The 19,419-nt window shown below is 47.7% G+C and overlaps 1 pseudogene; it reads right to left on the reverse strand.

Moving 5' to 3' along the window:
• Nucleotides 1-8,245: 8,245 nt before the first annotated feature.
• LOC130607160 (coiled-coil domain-containing protein 102A-like) lies at nt 8,246-13,280 on the reverse strand (annotated as a pseudogene).
• Nucleotides 13,281-19,419: the final 6,139 nt, after the last annotated feature.

Consider the following 19,419-nt stretch of genomic DNA (forward strand, 5'->3'; position numbering starts at 1 on the left):
AAACATTTTTGTTGTCCTTCACCGTGCTGGCCAGCTTGGACCCTCAGCAAGCTTTGGCCACACAAATTTTCTCCCTGCAGTGGCAACGAGCATCTCTGTAATCCTGCCCTTATGCTTTCCTTTTCCACCTGAGTCCTAGCAGCAGATCCCTGCGTCAGCCTTTCTGACCCACTGGTATGGGAGAGGAGGAATTGCTGGTGAGCCAGGGGCAGGGAGGAGCTCATTAGAGGCCAAAGGTTAATTATATCAGATATGCCCATGTTGCCTTTGGGCCACACTGAATCGCAGCCGTCTGCCTTGTCCTTGGAGTTTGGTGGTGCTGGGGATGTTCCCCCTGCCCTGGTATCTTGCCAGGCTTCAAAAATAATAAGTAAAAGGTAAGCTGGCATTGCTGTGAGCAGTATAGGGTGTTACAGTGGGTGCAAACCTTACTGCCAACCACCTTCCTCCCTCCCTATGACCAGGGACGTGTCCTCCTCCCTAGTTTGGTGCCGCCAGCAAGCCTGAGCACCACAGCAGACCATGCTGGTGACCCTGCTGGCTGCTTGCCAGGAATCTGCAGCCATGGGCTGTGATGGCAACGAGGTCTCAGTCCCTGCTGGGGGGAGGCAGAAGTCTTGTCCCCACCATGCCATACCATGGATGCTTTGTTGAGCTGTGCCATGCCATACCATGCCTGCTTCTCCAGGTAGAGCTGTGCCATGCCATGCTGTGATGTGCTAGGCTGTGCCGTGCCAGGCTGTGCCATGCTTCACTGTGCTGTGCCACACCATGCCATGCAGTGCTGTGCCATCAGGCAGGAACCCACCAGCACCCCTGTCCTCCCCCCTCTCACAGTCAGCAGCTGAGGGATGACATGAGCAGGATCTACATGCACCTCCTGGCCATGCTGTTCCTGCTGGGCCCACCACTGACCCCCTCAGCGAGCTGCCACCACACATGTCACAAGGGACAGGCAGGAGTGGGGGCTCTCCAGCTTCACCCCCCCAACCCATTTCTTGCCAGCATGGCTGTGTGCTGGTGAGCATGGCTGTGATGTGCAGCCCTCCGATGTGTGTGGTGAGCATGTGTGTGTGCGCAGCCTCCCGATCCTGGGTTTTCACTTATAACATCATCTATCAACAGCTCTCCTGCTCACCCCAAGGCCAGTGCAGTGATGGAGGCTACCCGTGGCCCCGGGTCACAGGCAAAGGGGTGAGCAGGGCTGCAGCTTGGCATAGGACATGCCGGGGCAGAGGAGACGGTGGGAAGTGAGTGAACCAATAACTCAGCTTTCCTCCTGCTCTCACTTAGGAATTCAGACTCTGTGCAGAGCTCCTCAACACACTCAAACACTATTGGGGTTTAAGCAGTTCAGCCTGTGAGATAAACAGTGAGGACAAACTTCAGGGACTAAAACCATAAGTTGGAGTTGAAGAGTGATTCGGAGAAAACTCCAGGAACAAACTTGCCAACAGAGTTTCAAGTTGACAAGCAGGTATTCTTTATTGCGGCGCCGGGAGACACGGGGGATAGCTCCTCCTAACGTGTGTCCCCGAATTGCTATACAGGTCATCCTTATATGGTCACTGAGCATATTACATCATTTTCCAAAAGGTTTCCGGCATGCATACAAAAATGTGGTGGTCTTTACGGGTCGTTTACTTTTCCCAACAAGCTTAATTAACATTACAGACATAGCAATCATCCTGGCCTTCTACTTAGCAGTTAGTTTAACTGCTCTCATCCTGGACCATCTGCTAGTCCTGGATACTCCCGAGTAGATGCTTACACCAGCTTAATGGGTTTATTAACACCCCAAACATAGCAATCATCCTGTCCTTTTACTTATCAGTTAGTTTATCTGTGCCCACCCTGGACATCTGCTAGTCCCCGATACTCCCCATCCCCGGGTCCTGTCCTTCTATGCTGCTTTTCTCACACCTTTTGTACTGAGGTACTGAGGGCCTGTAACTATGTCAACTACCTTCAAGCACCGCAGTTATTTTCCATTACAAACCATCAAACTTAACATTACTTAGAACTGATTACATTTTGTACTTTTGTGCCTCCTGGTCTCAATGGCCAGGGGAGGAACCCCAGAACTAGCCCGTTTGCCTCATGGAGGAAGGAGCAGATACTGTATTGGTAGACAGAGTGGATAGAAAAAACAAACAAACAAACCCCCCAAAAAAGAACAAACAACCCCCAACCAAACAACCCCATACTACTAACAGAACAAGGAAACCCCATTGAACAAGTGATTGAAAAGCTAAGCCAGTTAAGGGATTTATCAGGACTGGCCTTGGACAAAGCAGCTCAGGACCAGGGGAGAGTAGGAAAGGGGGAGATGTGGGAACTGCAAAACATCCTGTCCCCACTATGTAGATTTAAAAAAAAACAAAACAAAACAAAACAACCCCGAAGAAGAAGAATTGATGATAGTGCACCTGGGTCTGGAGCAGGACAGGGAGTGTTTGTGTGAAGGGGTGCAGGGTCAGGCTGGGAAACAGCCTGAGGAGTGATTGTTTCTTCAGCTCCTATTACAGTCTAGTTACATGCCGATTTGAGATCTGCTGCCTACCCCTATTCGAATGAATATCTGAAATGACTATTGAAGCATAAAATTATTGAGCAATAAAATGAATGAAAAGATTCTGATTATTGTCCATCATGATGCGGAACAGATACACCAAATTCTAGAAAGAGTGAAGAAAGACAGAGAACATCAGTGGTGGGATGCTCTCTTCTGATAGTCACCCACAGCTACAGGAAGTCTGAAGAGAGTGTTTCATCCTGTTGTTGTTTTATTGATATTAACCCTTTCACTTTTTTGTGTATTGCTTCAAGCTTGTTTTGCAGCCAGTGTGCTATCAACAGCACATAAGAGATTTGATTCAGTGATGCTGTCAGCATAGGTTCCTGAATAGGTTAATCGAAACACCCTCCGATATAGTGGGCTGTCCAGTACGGTTCCTACAATGGGACGTGGTCAGGCTGGTCAGACACAAGGGTCTCATCCTTCTTGGGACACTGACAGGCTGAGCAAATATAAAGGGTTCAGGGAAACACATAGGTTTTTGCTACTAAGACTATCATTGCAACACTGGTTACAGAACAGCCGTGACACAAAATTGCAAAGTTACATTTTCTAATATACAAAACCCCAATATACAAAACCCCAATACAAAACCCCACTATTGATTTATAAATTTCTCAAACATAATCATTTCTACTATTTTATATAATTGTTTTATCATAAAGGCTTTGCCCTTTTCCAACACCCTGATGTTAGATCATAGTTTCGGTTCCAGTAAAATTTACACTGTCCTAGTATCCACGGCAGGTTCCACTGTTCAACAGTTATGCACCCATATGTGAGGCTACAAGCCTTTGGTACTGAGTGTAAAGTCCAGATCTCAAGAGTAGGACTACAGATATTAGAGGTTATACTTCTCTTATACAGCCACTGGGGCGCAGAGAGGGAACTCTTCTTAACCGCCCTCCCCCCCCAGTCACAGTTAACTTCTGTCTACTCCTCCCCCACTGCTTAAACACTAACCTTTAACACTAACGACATATACACACACAAAGCACTTAGGCTCAACACAAAACAAAGACACTTCATCTGTCTCAGGCCGCTCTCCTCGCGGAGAACACGGAACTGCGGAGAACACGGAACTACGGATCAGGACTCCACACTCGCTTCGTAGCTATGCTACATCTCAGTCACACAGAAACACAAACAAACATGGGATCCCACACACTCACACTATGGTTCCGCCTTACCCTTCTCCTGCTTCTTATGGTAGCAGGTCCGTCCTGGTTCCCAGAATTTGAGATGCAGCGGAGACCTGGTGGGTTCGCCTACCCCTTCACCTGCTTCCACTACGGTCATTAGCAGATCCTTCCTGGCTCCCAAAACTTGGGCTGCAGCAAAAACCCGAACTCACCCGATCCACCCTCAGGAACGCTAGCGGTCGCTCTATTGGTCGGCGAGTCCCCTGCTTGCAAGCTCTACCTGACAAGGGGAACTACGCTGTGCGCCAGACGTCTCTGCGTGCCTTACCAGCAGCTCCGGGCCATGCGTATGCCTTACAGGCCCTCTAAATTACATACATTTCAAGCATACCGTTTTTCCGCAGCCGGCACAGGTTGTTGTCTGTCCTCGCAGTGAGCGGACGAGGAGCGGAGCTCCTCCAGGCAAGCGGTCTGGGGCGCCTAGGATGTCCACCCCTCAGCCGATCCTGCAGCCGAACAGAGACCTCCTGCCTGGCTCGCCAAATTGATGCGCAGATTGACTCCACAACTCGTTAAAGTTGTAAAGTAGGTATGCTTTTTATTCAGCGCTGAGACGCACGGGGATAATTCCTCAAAGTCATGCGTGCCTCAGTGTTGTTTCCCTCTACATTTCACAGTATCACAGTATCACAGTATGCTAGAGATTGGAAGGGACCTCAAAAGATCATCTAGTCCAATCCCCCTGCCGGAGCAGAAAAACCTAGATAAGGTTACACAGGAATGTATCCAGGCGGGTTTTGAATGTCTCCAGGGAAGGACACTCCACAACCTCCCTGGGCAGCCTGTTCCAGTATTCTGTCACCCTCACTGAGAAGAAGTTTCTTCTCAAGTTTAAGTGGAACCTCTTGTGTTCCAGTTTGTACCCATTACCCCTTGTCCTATCATTGTTTGCCACTGAGTAGAGCCTGGCTCCATCCTCGTGACACTCCCCCTTTATATATTTATAGACACTTATAAGGTCACCCCTCAGTCTCCTCTTCTCTAAACCATAGAGACCCAGCTCCCTCAGTCTTGCCTCATAAGGGAGATGCTCCACTCCCTTAATCATCTTTGCTACCCTGCGCTGGACTCTCTCCAGCAGGTCCCTGTCCTTCTTGAACTGAGGGGCCCAGAACTGGACACAATATTCCAGATGCGGTCTCACCAGGGCAGAGTAGAGGGGAAGGAGGACCTCTCTCGACCTACTAACCCCCCCCTTCTAATACACCCCAGGATGCCATTGGCCTTCTTAGCCACAAGGGCACAGTGTTGGCTCATGGTCATCCTGTCGTCCACTAGGACCCCCAGGTCAATCTCCCCTACACTGCTCTCTAACAGGTCGTTTCCCAACCTATACTGGAACCTGGGGTTGTTCCTGCCCAGATGCAGGACTCTACACTTTCCCTTGTTATACTTCATCAAGTTATTCCCTGCCCAACTCTCCAGCCTGTCCAGGTCTCGCTGGATGGCAGCACAGCCTTCTGGCGTGTCAGCCACTCCTCCCAGCTTAGTGTCATCAGCAAACTTGCTGATAGTACACTCAATTCCCTCATCTAAATCGTTGATGAATATATTAAATAATACTGGTCCCAGTACTGACCCTTGAGGCACGCCACTAGTTACAGGCCTCCAACTAGACTCAGCCCCATAGACTACTTTGATGTGAGTGAGGGATGGCCTCCCCTGTTATAATGGGGCCATCCAGGAGAGAAGAGCAGGCCAAGCAGCCTGTGGTTGGCATGAGAGATGATCTAGTCCAAATCCCCTGCTCAAGCAGGGTCATCTAAAGCAGGTTTCATCGTTAGCATAAGTAACTATTATAAGTAATAATAATATAATAAATATTGTATTTGTATCTTCTGTTCTCAAAGTCAAGGAGCTGCACTTGTGTGATTTAAGATTTCTGAAGCAGACAAGGGGATAAAAAAAGCCAAGGACTGTGTCTTTGGAAGTAACAGTATCTATTTCCAGGTTCCCAAGACTCCCAGTATATCTGGCCAACGCATTGGTGAAACCTTGTTTTTGGAGCCTGGACATCACTGCTTTGCTTTGTTTTTCCTCCATGTCATCTGGAGACTTGTTGCCAATTTGTGAAGAACCGAAGCCAAAGTGCTCGCCGCCTTGATCGTGCAAAACAAAATAGGACAGCAATGTTTTTTTTTGCTTTAGTGCATTAGCATGGGGGTGAAGACTTTGACAGGTTATGTTGCATGAATTTAAGTAACTCCAGTTCAATACATGCATAAATACAAAAGTTGAAGACCCTCGCTACTAACCAGCTAACAGAAATCACTGGGTGGAACCCCTTTCAGAGATGGACGTAGGGGGTGGGACTAGCTACAAAAAGCTGTTTCATTATTAGTGGTAATAGGTATTGGTTTTTCATGTATTTTATGTTCTTTGTCTTTTAGCACTGATCCGTTCCCTTACAGACAGTATACTATATAAAACTGTAGCATGGATGGTAAAATATTTGTGTGTTCCAACTACGGACTACGGGGTGGAATGTGTCAGGGACAATATATAATGGTCCTTGGTGAAACACACAAAGATAGAAAAGTACTGTTTGTCTGCTTGGCTCCTCCCCAGAGAGTCCTGCTTTGACTGCTCCCTGGAAAGTCCAGCTTTGGTTCCTACCTGGAAAGTTCTGCTTTAGAACTCCCTGGAGAAGTCTTGTCCCTTGGAGACCTTTCTAGATATAGCTAGCCACTTCTTCCAACATAGGCTGGCCCCCTGTGTTGGAATGAGTGTGCATTTTTGTCAGTATAAAAGCCCAAGCTTCATGCGATGTGGGGGAGGCAGAACCCCATACCACCCAGGTCAATGTTGCCTCCATGGGGACACCTGCTAAGGTTGAGCTTGCCACCTCGTACTACAATGATCTTTCTCGGAGCTGGTTTCCTGATTGTCATTACTTGGTCCTTGGGGTTGGTAAGATAACCAAACATCAGAAGTATCCTTGACTGTATCTTTTACTATCTCTATATTTTCCTATATTAATAAACTACCTGCAAGTTCTCTAGTTGTCTCTCATTTTCTCTCACGTGGAATCCTTGAACTCTGGAACACATGCGTACAAAAATGTGGTGGTGGTCTTTGGGGGTCGTTTACTTCTTCCAACAATATTCATCACTTCTGGCAGTCTTTGAAGCACACACAGTAGATAATGCTTACACCAGTTTAATTGGTTCAGTAACACTGCAGACATAATCATCCTGTCCTTCTACTTATCAGTTAGCTTAGCGGCAGCCCATCCTGGACATCTGCTAGTTTCAGATACTCTTTATCTACATGTCCTGTTTTTCTGTCCTGATTTCCTTACACTTATATTTGTACTGCAAAAGGAAGCAAAAGTTGGTTGGTGTCTCCTTGTGTCTTCTAGGTACGGTAAAAAGGAGAAGCAGTTGTCCAGGGCCTGATGGGAGCTTCAGTTGCTGTAAGTAATGCAGGGCTGTAAGGACAGAATTGTTTCTCTTCCTTTCCATGCTGAATTTCAGCATGTTTTTCCTCCCAAATCTAGAATACAGCATGAAAAATAATCATCTTTTGTAACTACACTTAAGGATGATTTCCTGGGTAGTTTGGTGTTAATTCACTGTTTTGGGGTGAATGAACTTGTAATAGAGCATAAAAAAAGAAGTCTGAAGCTGCAGGGTGAGCTTTAGGGTTGAAAGACAAGTGATCAGAATAAATACAAATGTTCTCCGTCACTTCTTACGAGATCTCTTCCTCTACCAGTCCCTGCACTGGAGATCTTGACGGAAGGCCCATGGACAGTTGGGAGATAGCACATGTCCCCAAGCCACAGCAGGATGACTTCCGCAAGCTGTTCCAGTTGACTGCAGTGCCCTTCCAACACTCCTTTCACTGTTTGGTAGCATCCTGGACTGATTTGTGTCCATGCAGAGGGAGCTGATTTTCCTCTGGGACACAAAACAATCCTTTGAGTACGCAGGAATGGTTTTGGAGGGCTTCAGGGTCTCCCTGTGATTCTATTTTTGGACAAATCCCATTGCATTTAGAAGCAAAGTGATTTCCCTGTTATCAGAAGTCCGTTTTAATTTACCAGTATGTCCTGGGTTCAGCAGTAGCAGTCATGTTTCTCCTTTGTGGTAGCTGGTGCAGTGCTGTGTTTTGACTTCCAGCCTGGGAACAATGTTGGTGAAACCGATGTTTTCAGTTATTGCTAAGTGATGTTTACCCTGACCAAGGACTTTGTGAGGCTCATGCTCTGCCAGGGAGGAGGGAAAGCTGTGAGGAAGCAGAGACGGGGCGGTTGACCCAGGCTAGCCAAGGAGGTATTCCATACCACAGCACGTCATGCCAGGGTGGGGGGTAACTGGGAGTTACCCGGAAGGACAGGGGCTTCCGGGTGGGACTCGTTTCTTGGCCGGTGGTATCGTATTCTCTTCCCTTGTTGTTTTCTCTTATCATTGTTGTAGTTGGTAGTAGCGGTGGTGATTTGTGTTGTACATTGGTTGCTGGACTGTTCTTGTCTCAACCTGTAGGAGTTACACCCTTTCGATCCTCCTCCCTGTTCCTCCAGGAGCGGGGAAGGGGAGAGCCCCAGTGGGGGGGGTGGGGGGGCCCTCGATTGTTGTCAGCCCGACACCACTCACTGGGAATGAGTGAACAAGTTGCCTGACTGGGTTTAAACCACGACACAGTACAAGACAAACAGGCTGGAACATAAACTAGAGATAATTTTTACTGTATGAAAAAGTTCTCAAGAATTTCTCCCACCTCCTTCCCCCTGCAGTTATAGTGGAATCATGGAATCATAGAATAGTTAGGGTTGGAAAGGACCTTAAGATCATCAAGTTCCAACCCCCCTGCCATGGGCAGGGACACCTCACACTAAACCATGTCACCCAAGGCTCTGTCTAACCTGGCCTTGAACACCACCAGGGATGGAGCATTCACAACTTCCTTGGGCAACCCATTCCAGTGCCTCACCACCCTAACAGGAAAGAAGTTCTTCTTTATATCTAATCTAAACTTTCCCTGTTTAAGTTTGAACCCATTACCCCTTGTCCTATCACTACAGTCACTAATGAAGAGTCCCTCCCCATCATCCTTATAAGCCCCCTTCAGACATTGGAAGGCTGCTATGAGGTCTCCACGCAGCCTTCTCTTCTCCAGGCTGAACAGCCCCAACTTTCTCAGCCTATCTTCATACGGGAGGTGGTCCAGCCCCCCGGTCATCCTCGTGGCCCTCCTCTGGACTTGTTCCAACAGTTCTATGTCAGTTTTATGTTGAGGACACCAGAAATGTACACAATACTCCAGGTGAGGTCTCACAAGAGCAGAGTAGAGGGGCCGGATCACCTCCTACAACCTGCTGGTCATGCTTCTTTTGGTGCAGCCCAGGATACAGTTGCCGTTCTGGGCTTCAAGCGCACACTGCCAGCTCATGTTAAGTTTCTCATCAACCAACACCCCCAATTCCTTCTCCACAGGGCTGCTCTGAATCTCTTCCCCTCCGAACCTGTAGCTGTGAAATCATTTCATATCTTCAGTGTTTCTCAGCCTTTTGTCTTTCACACCTGCATGTGCGTCCTGGATTCACCTGTAACAGTTATTCTTCTCCTTCTTAGTAGCTGGTGCAGTGCTGTGTTTTCAGCTTTAGTCTGAGAACATTGCTGATAACACACCAATGTTTTGAATTATTGCTAGTAATGTTTAATTCGATCAAGGACTTTTCGTTCTCATGCCCTGCCAGTGAGGAGGAGCACGGAAAGCCAGGAGGAAGCAGAGACAAGACACCTGACTCAAACCAGCCAAAGGGGTCTTCCATACCACAGCACATCATGCCCTGTATATAAACTGGAGGGAGTTACCCAGAAGGCCCAGATTGCTGCTTGGGTCAGGCTGGGTATCGGTTGGCGGGTGGTGAGCAATTGTATTGTGCATCACTTGTGTTTATTTTCTTTTCCTTTTCCCCCTTTAATTTTATATTCCCTTCCCTTGTTATTTCCCTTATTATTATTATTATTAATGGTAGTAGTAGTGGTTTTGTATTGTACCTTATTTACTGGACTGTTCTTATCTCAACCCGTGGGATTTACATTCTTTTGATTCTCCTCCCCATCCCCCTGGAGTGGGGGGGGAGAAAGGGGGGGAGAAAGGGGGGGAGTGAGTGAGCGGCTGCATGGTTCTGAGTTACCGGATGGGCTTAAACCACAACAATGTGCCAAAAAGACCCTCCATTAGAGACATCCCCAAGCTCTGTTTGTGCTCTTGTACATCAGTAGATCCACTGTGCAAATGAACAGGAGGAACTGGGCTGCTTCTGATGGGGGGTGGGGTGCAAGCAGCTGGTTTTAGTGCAAAGTCATCCCAGTACATTAAGTGTTAAGGGCCACAAGTCCTTAACAGAACTTCCTATGTCCAAATGTGCTGCGTAGGAGGGATGAGTGCATGGCTGGACAGGTACACAGAGCTCCCCAAGTCTCTGCAAAATTGATGAGCAAGATGAGCCACTCAAAAGCTTAAATTTACTGCCAGGGTCTGTGTGATCACAGCAATAGAATCACAGAATCACAGCGTGGTTTAGGTTGGAAGGGACCTTAAAGCTCATCCAGTTCCAACCCCCTGCCACTTGCAGGGACACCTTCCACTAGACAAGGTTGCTCCAAGTCCTGTCCAACCTGGCCTTGAACACTGCTAGGGATGGGGCAGCCACAGCTTCTCTGGGTGACCTGTGCCAGGGCTTCACTACCCTCACAGTAAAATAAAACCAGGTTGAAACCTCCTGGTCTGGAGAACAAAATCAAGTCAGAGTATGCCTATGGCTGGATCCAGGGTGATCTTTCTCCCTCACTTTTGTGTTCACCCTGTCTTCTGACCACAGATGATGCCTTTTGCTGGAAGCACTCAGCCCTCCTCAGCATTCCTCCCCTCCTCACTCAGCTCTGGCGGCTCCAGCCTCCTCACTCAGCTCCACCCTTGCTGCTCAGCGGCGCTGAAACCTCCAGATAGGTTCAGATAGGTGCCAGCTTCTCTGTGCTCCATGCTCATTGCACAAAAACTGGGTTAGTGCCAGGAGTGGGGAGGAAGATGAAGATGTGCAGCAAAGCAGAGGTCATGGGCAAAATCAGTCTGGGGACACTGAAGCACCTTTCTCAGGAGGCTACTGTTCCCCCACCCATGTCAGTAGGTGGGTCAGTGTTCCTACAGCCACACATCCAGCCCTGATGCTGTTCCCTCCTGCACCCTCCATTCCTGCTCCAGCATGGGGACAGACTATCAGCTCAAGACACCACCAGAGCCTGGGCCCCTCTGGGCAATGTATATATAGTAAAAAAATCATATACAAATACATACAGATATATAAAAGATATAGAAAATGTGGGCAGGAGAGAGTGGCTTGTGGCAGGGATCAGTGCCCCTCTCTGCCCCATGCTTCCTCCTCCTGAGCTGCTTCAGCTCTTTGCTGCTGGGGAGGCAAAGCAAGGCCAGGTGAACATTTTCAAGGCCAATAAATCCTGCCTTCTGCCTCCCCAAACTGGTGTGGGATGCTTGGAGCTTGGCCTAGCCCTGGTACTGACAGGTGGAACCCCAAGCAGTGTGAAACTGGGCTGCACTGGTCTGTGGATGGCTTTGTGCTGGTTTAACTGGGAGGTGAATGACACCCAGCTTGCAGTGGGGTGAAGGCTTCTCCAAGAGTGGTTGCACACCCTCCAAGGATACTGGAGGCACTTTGGCTGTGCTTAGCGGGGCGCTCAACAGGGCAGATGGTGGTTCAGGGATGGTGGTGAGAAGAATGTCACCCCACCACAGTTTGTTAGTGATCCCCACCACAGCCCACCCCAGTCCCCTGCTCACCAGGACTGCAGATGCTCCAGCTGCACTTGGAAGATCTCGCTCTGCTTTGTCTGCTCATCCAGTGACTGCTACAGCTTCCACATCTGGTTGTGGGCCTCATCCAGCTGCAGGATGGGATGGGATGGAGCTGTAGGTGACTGAGAGGAGCTGCCCACCCTGAACCCCCTCCACCAGCCCGTTTCCCCACCTTGTCCTCAGCTTGGGCAAGCCGCCTTCTTGATCTCCACCCTCAGGTGCAGCTTCTTCACCTCACCCTCATGCTGCTCCTGCAGCAGTTGGTGTGGGCCAGATAAGCCATCTTTTCCTGGTACTGCTTCTTCAGCTTGCTGTGGAAATGCTTCAGGTCAGCCAGCTCCTATGGTGGGTATGCAGTGGGGGGCTGAGTGGGCGAGAGACACCCCACTGCCATGTGCCTCCTCCTCCCTCTCGAGGGATCTCTCCCACCACCCCACCTCATGATAGAGGAGATGACAGACCAAGGATGGGGTCACTGCCACCTCTTAGATGAAGGGTGGTGGCAGAGTTTGGGCTTGAGGAGGTCCTGGGGGATGCTGAGACACTACTGAAGTGACAGGGTCACCCAGGGAGGGGGTGTCAGGGATGGGACAGCACCTTGTTCTTCTTGAAGACCTTGGCCTGGATGGTTTTGAGGTCTGTGTCCAGGGCGCTGGCCGTCTGGCACCGCCTGCAAGCCAGCACCTCCTCCAGGTCCTCAATCTGCGCCCTCAGCTTCCTGCTCTCCTGCTCCAGGTTGAGCTTCTCCATCTCCAGCCGCTCCTGCTGGCCCCACTCGGCCATGTTCTCTGCTTGCAGCCACTCCATCTGGGACAGGGACATGGCATGGCCAGAGGGCATCAGGGACCTCCCTTGCTGATCCCTTCACCCCCCTCACTGGGGCTCATCCTCACCTCTGCTCGCAGCTCAGACAGCTTCTTGTCCATGCTGGAGCAAGCACCCAGCTCATCCTCCAGGTCCTCAGAGATGTTCCCTAGCTCATCCTGGCAGATCTTCAGGATGTTGAGCTGGGGAAGGCGATGATACACAGCACCCAGGGCTGGCAGTGAGCACCCACCTTGTACAACCCGAACCCAGACTGTACCCATCTACCCAACCTTTGTAGATGGACCAACTGGCTCAACAGCACTAATTAAGACTCTTAATGAGCACCCTGGAGTTGGGGAGGTGTCTGTGGGTCACCATGTCCATCCATCAGGACAGGCCACCCCATGGGGGACCCCTGGTCCCCAGGCACCTTGATCACCTGCTTCAACACCTCCTGCTTGTTCTTGTTGAGCTCTTTGTACTTGATCTTCCACTGTCTGAGCTCACCCTCCAGCTTTTTGATACTCTTGCTGAGTGCCAGCTTATCCCTGGGGAAAGACAACACTGGTGACAGCAGTAGGACCCCATGGTGATGCAAAGGGTTAACCAATCCCATCCCTGTGGGGACCAGTCTGGGCTTGGCTGGCACCCCCCAGAGATAGCACCCTGAGTCCTCACTCCCACTCCTTGAGCAGCACTTTCCGGGACTCATCCAGCTTCAGCCTGAGGGTGGTGACTTTGGTGGTATCCTCCTTTATGATGCTGCCGTCCTCCCAGAGCAGGAGGCTCTGCTCCTGCTGGGTGAAGGAAGCCCGGGTATCCTGCTTGCTTGCCAAGATGTTTTCCATCAGCTCCAGCTCCTGTGGCACCATGGGTGGCCCAGCACAGGGTGACAGGGTGACGGGACAACTTTGGCTTCCCAGCCCCTGCAGCACCCACCCAGCCCAACCCAGCAGCATCCCTCCCTCTGGTCCCCAGGGACACCCTGAGGATGATGGAGAGGGACCTGTCCTCCTAGGGGAGCTCCCACACACCACCACTCTCTACTACTGGCTCCCTGCCTCACTGGGAATTTGGGATGGGATATGATTCAGAGAAAACTCCAGGAACAAACTCGCCAACAAAGTTTTCAAGTTGACAAGCAGGTATTCTTTATTACGGTGCCAGGAGACACGGGGGATAGCTCCTCCTAACGTATATCCCTGTATTGCTACACAAGCCATCCTTATACAGTCACTGGGCATACATACATATTCATGAGGCTATGCATGAGTTACATCATTTTCAGAAAGTTTCCCACATGCATACAAAAATGTGATGGTGGTCTTTGAGGGTCGTTTACTTCTTCCAACAATCTTCATAACTTCTGACAGCCTTTGAAGAACCAGCTGAATTATCATTACAGACATAGCAATCATCCTGTCCTTCTACCTGTCAGTTAGTTTAACTGTGCCCATCCTGGACATCTGCTGGTTCCAGATACTCCCCATCCCCAGGTCCTGTTTTTCTATACAGAAATAAAGAATACCTGCAATAAATAAATACCTGCAGTAAAGAATACCTGCTTGTCAACTTGAAAACTTTGTTGGCAAGTTTGTTCCTGGGGTTTTCTCCGAATCATCACCTACAAATTTATCCATGAGATAGTGTTAGAAATGGGAACACCAATTAATGGAAGGTCCTTATCTGCTCCTGATTTAAGCAACTGTGCACACACCCAACAGTCACTACTATTAACAACTTTAGTAACATTCTGCATTAATTTCAGGTATAAGTATTGGTCCCAAGCTGGTACTCCAGTTATCATATAAATCCAAATTATGACTGATGCAATTTCATATGTGAGGGTCCTGAAGGTTTGATCCGCCATGTCTTCTCTGGCTCTGGTGCTTTCTTTATTCTTGAATAATGTATCTTCGCTGCTGTAAAGGTGGTCAATAATATCTGGTATGGTCCACTCCACTTCTCCTGTAGAAGATGTCCTGAAAAATTCTTAACATAAACCCAGTCTCCAGATCTAAAAGGGTGAATTGGATAATCCAAGCCACTTGCTCTTGCCCCTAATATTCTCTTATTTATTCATTCTAATTGTTTTCTCAGATTGACCAGAAACTGCTGGAGATAGCCTTCTCCCACTTCCTGAAGACTTTCTCCTTTAAACTGGGATTGATATGGTCTTCCATGTAAAATTTCAAATGGGCTAACCTCTTCTTTTGACCGAGGTTTAGTTAAAATTCTTAATAGAGCCAGTGGTAAGGCTTGGTACCAATATAAATTTGTTTCCTGACATATTTTGCTAATCTGTTGTTTGATCAGATGGTTCATCTTTTCTACTTGCCCACTGGCCTGAGGCCTGTATGGAACATGTAGTTGCCAATCAATTTCTAATTTTTTAGTTTACTTCTTCCAACAATCTTCATAACTTCTGGCAGTCTTTGAAGCACCAGCTTAATTAACATTGCAGACATAGCAATCATCCTGTCCTTCTACTTATCAGTTAGTTTAACTGCACCCGTCCTGGACCTATGCTAGTACCAGGTACTCCCCATCCCCAGATCCTGTTTTTCTATCCTGTTTTTCTTACACTTTTTGTACTAAGGTGGTAAGGACCTAAAACTATGCCAACTACCTTCAAGCACCTCAGTTATTTTCCATTGCAAAGCCATCAAACTTTTAAGGTTACTTAGAACTGATTACATTTTGTGCTTTTCTGCCTCCTTGTCTCAGATAACACTGATTTACTACACGGACCTCACTGTGACCACCATGTGGCGATCTTCTACCAGGCTCCACAGACACCTGGTAAAGGAGCTACAGGGGTTTTCTGGGGATGGGACATCCATGGGGACCAAGCAGGGAGAGCACAGGGGATGCTCAAGTTAGTCCCAGATTTGCTGCTCAGCAGCTCTGCCATGTTGTGGACTGAACCAGCACATCATGGCACCCAGAGTAGTGACTTCTGTGTCATGACAGAGCCAATGGCAGCAGAAAGATAATGGTCAAACTGGCTGGGAGCATCCCTGGGGTGGCTCTGTGTGAGAGACTGATCTGAAATCAGACTCCACTGTCCATTGTCTCAAAGACTGGTCTGAGAAGCTGAGCTGGAAATCCACCTATCTTTTGTCTGAGAGATGGGTGGGAGGCATTGAGATATGACTCCAGTATCCATTGCCTGGGAGAAGGGTGTGAGGAGCTGAACTGGGACTCCGCCATCCATTGCCTGAGGGATGAGTGGGAGAGAGCTAAGACTTGAGGACTGGTGTGAGGAATTATTACCCATTATCCCAAGAATTTCTATGGACCTGTGTGTGCATGCACACGCGTGCAGACACATGCAGTAAAAGAGCTAGCTGCAAGACCAGGGAAACTGGTCCACCAGGAACACGTAATACGTGACATGAAGAACAGAGGTACTCCCCACCAACTCATCAAAGGCGGAAAAGGTAATCACCAAGAGGCACATCGCCAGGGAGCCATTGCCATGAGAATGACTACAGAAGGACATCTCTGTGAGGACAGTCTCCACCAATGACTACTATGGACCCTGAGGGATACCCTCCATGAGACATCGCCATGAGGGTGACTCCACAAGACACACTCCATGGGGGGATTGATGCAAAGGGTTAACAAATGTACAGGGGGGTTAGGGCTGAGCCACTTGCTTAACAATGTTACTGCTTGCTCATGCTTATTGTATATGGTATTTGCAATGCACGAGGGGATAGGTCAAACCGCTTACTTAACAATGTTACTGCTTGCTCATGCTTATCATACTTGCAAGGTACAAGGGAACAGATCAGGACGCTTGCTTAACAATATCATCGCTCAGTCATGAATATGCTAGAACTAGATATAAGAACATAGCTATTGTCAAGAAGTAGGGACCGTGACATGATTCCAGTCCTTTAGACGCCTAGGCCGGCTGAAATTGCCTCTGCGCTTTGGACAAAGACCAAGCCTCCAGGGAGCATGTGTAATGACCAGAGGTGAAAAGTTCAGGCTCAAGGAAGACTCATTTACTTCATCTCGAGATCCTCGTTCACGACCACTAGGAGACACTGCGCAGGTGCAAAGGACTTCTTAGCTCATTATAATACAAAGCCGGAATAGGACATGAATATGTATAGGCGTGTTGTGCAACCTCATGCATATGTATAACTTTCGAGAATAAATGTAAAGGGGAAACAACGTTGAGGCGCACATGCTTTTGGAGGAGTTATCCCCCATGTGCCTCAGCGGTGAATAAAAAACATACCTACTTTGCAACTTTAACGAGTTGTGGAGTCTACTCGCGCATCAGGGTACCTTCAAGGGGATGACTTCAGAAGGATTCCTCCACGGGGACACCCACCTCTGACAACTACTATAGACTCTTGGGGGACACTCTGCTCCGATACTGACTACGAACCCAGAAGGACTCTCACCACCGACGGCAACGATGGATCCCCAGGACACCCACCCATGGATCCACGGTGGTGACTCTCTCTCTCTTTCTCTGTCTCTGCACCCCGAATCCTTGCTTCATTTTTTTACCTTTTTTCAAATCTTTCCTCTTGCTATCCCCTTTCTTACTGAAATAGGAAGTATAGGATGAAATATTATCCATTGGAAAAAAAAATAGAGGAAGGAGCTTGCACAGCTCCTGTTTTTAAACATAAGATAATTACTAGGGCAAACGGACAAGTAAGAGCAGACATACTGACAGACTATAGTCCCGAGGAGGCTGAGAATTTATTGGATAAATACAAACAGAAATAGAGGAAGAATGCTACATAGGGGTGGAAAATTAATCAATTCCTTATGAGACAGGACCAGTGTGCATATTATAAAAGAGATTAAATATTGGAAGCAGGAAAGCCCCAAATTAAATGATCCCTAGATAGTTCTGGTGACAGGATTGGAACTAGACTGATGGGGACCTGGGGAATCTGCCCTAGTGGATCCACTGGTTAAATTAAAACTAGGGACCAGATAAAACGAGGTGGAATTTTTAGCTGATACAGGAGCAGCCTATTCAGTGTTAAATCAGAGTTTGACTCTGTCGTGGTTTAAACCAAACCAGACAACTCGTTCACTCACATCCCCCCCTTCTTGCCCTCCCTCTACTCCTGGAGGGACAGAGAGGAGAGTCGAAAAGAATGCAACTCCCACGGGTTGAGATAAGAACAGTTTAGTAACTAAGGTATAACACAAATCACTACTGCTACTACCAATAATAATAATGATAAAGGAAATAACAAGGGAAGAGAATACAACACCTCACAACCAGCCAACCGATAACTCGCCCCTGATACGGAGAAAACTCCAGGAACAAACTTGCCATCAAAGTTTTCAAGCTGACAAGCAGGTATTCTTTATTGCGGCGCCAGGAGACACGGGGGATAGCTCCTCCTAACCTGTGTCTCCCCATTGCCACACAAGCCGTCCTTTTATAGCCACTGGGCATACATACATATTCATGAGGCTACGTATGGATTACATCATTTTCCAGAAAGTTCCCCACATGCGTACAGAATTGTGGTGGTGGTCTCTGAGGGTCGTTTGCTTCCTCCAGCAATCTTCATCACTTCTGGCAGCCTTTGAAGCACGCGCAGTAGATGCTCATACCAGTTTAATTGGTTCGTTAGCACCAGAGACATAATAATCCTCCTACTTATCAGTTAGTTTAACTGTAGCCCATCCTGGACACCTGTGGTTCCCAGATACTCCTTATCCCTGTGTCCTGTTCTTCTAGACTGTTTTTCTTAAACTATGTCACAACTATAACAATTTATCTTGTGAGAATTCTCAGTATGTTCTCTAGCTGTACTCTATTTTTTTTCTCTATGTATCATGCACCTCAGTAATTTTCCATTGCTACTGTTACAAAGCCATCAAACTTACCATTACTTATATCTAATTCTAAAGGTTTCTATATTCCATTTTATGGTTTTGTGCCCCCTTGTTTCACCCCCCAGCCTGACCAAGCACCTATCGATACCTCCTCCAACCCTGCAGACTCCCAGCCCCTTCTGGGTAACTCCCAGTTACCTCCTGGGCATGACGTGCTGTGGTATGGAATACCTCTTTGGTCAGTTTGGGTCAGGTGTCCTGTCTCTGCTTCCTCCCGGCTTCCCCTCCTCCCTGGCAGGGCATGAGGCTCACAAAGTCCTTGGCCAAACCAAAACATCAGGCCAAAAGTCAAAACACAGCACTGCACCAGCTACCAAGGAGAAAAATGACTGCTACTGCTGAACCCAGGACAGACTCCATTGAGAAAAAATCTGTTACAGTTGTGGGATCTACTGGCTGCTAAGAAAAAGTGTTTTTTCTGAAGACCTTAAAGTACAAATTGGAAAAGCAAATAGGAATGCATAAATTTTTATACATGCCAAAATCTCCAAAATTTTTACTAGGGTGAGATTTATTAGAACTTTTGGAAGCAACCATAACATTTAAGGAAGGAGAAATGAGAAATGGAATTAAGAATTAAGGACAAACAATTAATTGAAATCCTAAGTTTATCTTTAATTCAACAGAAAAGAGAAAAGGAGAACCTCCCTGAAATAGAAGAAAACTTTAATCAGGTATATCCAGGTGTATGGGCATCTGGAGTTCCAGGTAAGGCGAAAAATGCTTTGCTTGTTAAAATAGAAATAAAAAGGGGGGCCCACACTGTTTGGATAAAACAATATCTCTTAAAATTAGAAATTTGGAAGGGAATCAAAGAAGTCATTAACAAATTTTTTAAATATAGGTTGCTAATTGAATAAAGAAACCAGATGTAAAGTGTTATAGGTTAGTTCATGATTTAAGGGCAATCAACAAAATTGTGAGGGATAGTAACACAAAATCTGAAATAATGGAATACGCCCTGTAGTAGTTATACTGCTAATGTATATCTCTGTGTGCTTTGCCATGGCAGCAACTTGTTATTGGATGAGGCAGATGAAACTGCATTGACAACAAGGTGTAAGGACTGAGGTTGGTCAAATGCCTCCTACTATGGTCAAGGGCAAGACTGGGTTGGCC

This window comes from Pezoporus wallicus, unplaced genomic scaffold, assembly GCF_028554395.1.
Source record: "Pezoporus wallicus isolate ANWC-B61680 ecotype Strahan unplaced genomic scaffold, APGP_CSIRO_Pwel_v1 contig_7036, whole genome shotgun sequence".
NCBI classification, from domain to species: Eukaryota; Metazoa; Chordata; class Aves; order Psittaciformes; family Psittacidae; genus Pezoporus; species Pezoporus wallicus.